Source organism: Oncorhynchus masou, unplaced genomic scaffold (genome assembly GCF_036934945.1).
Source record: "Oncorhynchus masou masou isolate Uvic2021 unplaced genomic scaffold, UVic_Omas_1.1 unplaced_scaffold_4667, whole genome shotgun sequence".
Lineage (NCBI taxonomy): Eukaryota > Metazoa > Chordata > Actinopteri > Salmoniformes > Salmonidae > Oncorhynchus > Oncorhynchus masou.
In genome coordinates this window covers 21,759-26,519 of record NW_027011062.1, presented here as the reverse complement: position 1 = coordinate 26,519, position 4,761 = coordinate 21,759, and the positions used below count along the sequence as shown (strand labels likewise).

Here is a 4,761-nt window from a genome sequence, read left to right as displayed (position 1 = left end):
ACTTTATACATCCAGAAATGGTTTTAACAACTGCTGCCCGGCCCTTTCAAAGCTAAGCAGTGTCATGGCTGGTCATTTGTTGCATCTAAAACACTGGTCTATGAATCTGAGAGTGCCCCGGTCCCTCAGCCTCTATCACACAGCAAGCGGCTGGAGCTCCGACTCCATTTTTGTTGTTTTTCAAATCACAAAACTGTTGTTTAACCCACAAAAATCAAGGTACTGTCAAGTCATGAATTGTACCAAATATCATAGTAATTTGACTTGTGTCTGTTCGTATGTGTGTGTGTCTGTTCGTATGTGTGTGTGGTCTGTTCGTATGTGTGTGTTCGTCATGTGTGTGTGTCTGTTCTGTATTAAGGTGTCGCTGTGTGTGTGTCTCGTATGTGTGTGTGTCTGTTCAGTATGTGTGTGTGTCTGTTCGTATGTGTGTGTGTGTCTGTTCGTGTGTGTGTGTGTCTGTTCGTATGTGTGTGTGTCTGTTCGTATGTGTCTGTTCGTATGTGTCTGTTCGTATGTGTGTGTCTGTTCGTATGTGTGTGTCTGTTCGTATGTGTGTGTGTCTGTTCGTATGTGTGTGTTCTGTTCGTATGTGTGTGTGTCTGTTCGTATGTGTGTGTGTGTGTCTGTTCCTGTATGTGTGTGTGTCTGTCTGTATGTGTGTGTGTCTGTTCGTATGTGTGTGTGTCTGTTCGTATGTGTGTGTGTCGGTTTGTAAGTGTGTCTGTTCGTATGTGTGTGTGCGTCCATATGCTGACCTGTGTCTGTCGACGTTCTCTCTGCAGGGTGGAGATCTGTTTGACGCCATCACATGTTCTACTAAGTACACAGAGAGAGATGCCAGTGCCATGGTCTTCAACCTGGCCGGGGCTATTCAATACCTACACCGTATGGACATAGTCCACAGAGACATCAAGCCTGAAACCTGCTGGTATAAAGCCCTTGCATACACACCTAGAACAGGAACAGGGTTGGAGTTAAACACTCCAAGGGTTTCTCTCACCTCCAGGAGGGTCAGGAACAGGGTTGGAGTTATAATCCTAGAAAGGAACAGGGTTGGAGTAAAAGGAGGGTCTCTCTCCAGGAACAGGGTTGGAGTTACCTAGGACAGTAACAGGGTTGAGTTAAAACCTACAGGAGGGTCTCTCTCCAGGAACAGGGTTGAGTTAAATCCTCCAGGAGGGTCTCTCTCCAGTAACAGGGAGTTAAATCCTCCAGGAGGGTTGGAGTTAAAACCTACAGGAGGGTCTCTCTCAAAACAGGAGTCTCTCCAAACAGGGTTGGAGTTAAATCCTCCAGGAGGGTCTCTCTCCAGTAACAGGGTTGGAGTTAAAACCTACAGGAGGGTCTCTCTCAAAACCTCCAGGAGGGTTTCTCTCCAGGGAGTTAAATGCTCCAGGAGGGTTTCTCTCCAGGAACAGGGTTGGAGTTAAAAACCTCTCTCTCAGGAGGGTTTCCTCCTGGAACAGGGTTATAGTTAAAACCTACAGGAGGGTTTATTTTACATTACACTTTAGTCATGTATATCAACCTATCACCGGTCTCCTTTCTTGACCTGTGACCTCCAGGTGTGTGAGTACCTGGATGGGACCAAGTCGTTGAAGCTGGGTGATTTTGGTCTGGCTACAGTCGTAGAGGGACCCCTGTATACAGTCTGCGGAACACCCACATATGTAGCTCCAGAGATCATCGCTGAGACTGGGTAAGAGGTGTGTGTGTGTGTGTGTGTGTGTCTCGGAGACCTGATAAGAGGAGTGTGTGTATGTGTGTGTCCACTTCTCTCAGCTCTTTCCTCACACCTAAAAAAAAAAACTCTCCTCTCGTCTGCAACTTTTCCACAGGTTGTTGCTGTTGTTGTTGTTGTTGTTGTTGTTGCTGTTCATAAAATAAGAATGTACTGATATACTTCACACCTTTTGTGAGTGTAGTTGTGATTTTATTTTCCACCTTCGTTGAATGAACGAACTGTAAGTCGTTCTGGATTAACCAATAGGAGACCGTGAATATGACGAGATCTCCCAGGATCCTTCAATTCAAAGTCCCATTAAACAGCTCTGTAAACGATGTCAAAATCGTCACTCGTCATTACTGCCGCTACGCATGGTGCTGTTGATCAGCTGACCTGTACTTGACAGTAATGGGGTCATTTTTATTGGAGGTGCAGAATAGGGATTTGGCGCATTCGCACTTGGTCAAAAACAATAGATCATTTTTATTTCGACGTTTGTGGAAGTACATACCATGATCCTGCAGCAGCACATGATCCAGCATCACAGGTCGGACCGATCCAGCGTCAGACCGGGTCGGACCGATCCAGCAGCACCACGGTCGGCCCGATCCAGCATCATGACGGATCGGCCCGATCCAGCATCACGACCCCGGTCGGCCCGATCCAGCATCACCATACATAACGGCAGTGATGAAGATGGTTGCTCTGAGAAACTCCATATTGTGGGGAGTACCGTATTTTCACATTATAACGTTTTGCAGAGCTGTGGTTTACTGGGGCTTCGAATTGAAGGATCCTGGGAGATATCGTCCAATTGAATTGTCTTCTCAAGCCCAGGTACTGATTCAGATAAAACCATCTTCTATGTGACCAAAAGGTAGAATAATGAGGTTGTCAACTTCCCTGTGTGTGTTGCTAGGTACGGTCTGAAGGTGGATATCTGGGCTGCAGGTGTTATCACCTACATTCTATTGTGTGGGTTCCCTCCGTTCCGCAGGTGAGTTCCAGACGTTCACCTGTAGTTCACCTGTGCACGTTCACCAGTCGGACCGATCCACCTGCACGTTCACCAGCACGCTTCACCTGGTTCACCTGGACCGATTCACCAGCACGCTCACCACGGGTCCTGTACGCTCACCAGCATCACCTGTACGACCTGGGTCGTTCCCCAGTACGTTCACCAGCGTTCACCTGTACGTTCACCTGTCACGACCAGTACGTTCACCAGCACGCACCAGTACGTTCACCAGTACGGCACCTATTCACCTGTACGTTCACCAGACCTGTACGTTCACCAGTGGTTCACCTGCACGTTCACCTGTACGCTCACCTGCACGCTCACCTGGTTCACCAGTACGTTCACCAGTCGTTCACCAGCATTCACCAGTACGTTCACTGGTTTAAACAATAGGACCCAGTATACTCAGTTTCACTCCTCTCCTACAGTGAGAATAACATCCAGGGGAGCTGTTTGACCAGATACTCAGGGGAAGCTGGAATTCCCTTCCCCAGACTGGGACACAGTCAGCCTGCCGGCCAAGGTAGGAGCCTGGGGGTTGGAGAGAGATGGTATAACAGTAGATGGTATAACAGTAGAGAGATGGTATAACAGTAGATAGATGGTATAACAGTAGAGAGATGGTATAACAGTAGATAGATGGTATAACAGTAGATAGATGGTATAACAGTAGATAGATGGTATAACAGTAGATAGATGGTATAACATTAGATAGATGGTATAACATTAGATAGATGGTATAACAGTAGATAGATGGTATAACAGTAGATAGATGGTATAACAGTAGATAGATGGTATAACAGTAGATGGTATAACAGTAGATAGATGGTATAACAGTAGATGGTATAACAGTAGATAGATGGTATAACAGTAGATAGATGGTATAACAGTAGATAGATGGTATAACATTAGATAGATGGTATAACATAGATGGTATATCATTAGATGGTATAACAGTAGATAGATGGTATAACAGTAGATAGATGGTATAACAGTAGATAGATGGTATAACAGTAGATAGATGGTATAACAGTAGATAGATGGTATAACAGTAGATGATGGTATAACAGTAGATAGATGGTATAACAGTAGATAGATGGTATAACAGTAGATAGATGGTATAACAGTAGATAGATGGTATAACAGTAGATAGATGGTATAACAGTAGATAGATGGTATAACAGTAGATAGATGGTATAACAGTAGATAGATGGTATAACAGTAGATAGATGGTATAACAGTAGATAGATGGTATAACAGTAGATAGATGGTATAACAGTAGATGGTATAACAGTAGATGGTATAACATTAGATAGATGGTATAACAGCAGATAGATGGTATAACAGTAGATAGATGGTATAACAGTAGATGGTATACCATTAGATGGTATAACAGTAGATAGATGGTATAACAGTAGATGGTATAACATTAGATAGATGGTATAACAGTAGATAGATGGTATAACAGTAGATAGATGGTATAACATTAGATTAGATGGTATAACAGTAGATAGATGGTATAACAGTAGATGGTATAACAGTAGATGGTATAACATTAGATAGATGGTATAACAGCAGATAGATGGTATAACAGTAGATAGATGGTATAACAGTAGATGGTATAACAGTAGATGGTATAACAGTAGATAGATGGTATAACATTAGATAGATGGTATAACAGTAGATGGTATAACAGTAGATAGATGGTATAACAGTAGATGGTATAACAGTATAGAGATGGTATAACATTAGATAGATGGTATAACAGTAGATAGATGGTATAACAGTAGATGGTATAACAGTAGAGAGATGGTATAACAGTAGAGATGGTATAACAGTAGATGGTATAACAGTAGAGATGGTATAACAGTAGAGAGATGGTATAACAGCAGAGAGATGGTATAACAGTAGAGAGATGGTATAACAGTAGATAGATGGTATAACAGTAGAGAGATGGTATAACAGTAGAGAGATGGTATAACAGTAGAGAGATGGTATAACAGTAGATAGATGG

General features: G+C 43.2%; 1 long non-coding RNA gene across 1 annotated transcript; it reads left to right on the top strand.

The window, feature by feature from the left end:
- The first annotated feature begins 1,573 nt into the window (after nt 1–1,573).
- LOC135535257 (uncharacterized) lies at nt 1,574–3,219 on the top strand. Its single transcript, XR_010454843.1, has 3 exons — nt 1,574–1,702; nt 2,649–2,726; nt 3,176–3,219. It is a non-coding gene; the product is annotated as an uncharacterized LOC135535257 (long non-coding RNA).
- Nucleotides 3,220–4,761: the final 1,542 nt, after the last annotated feature.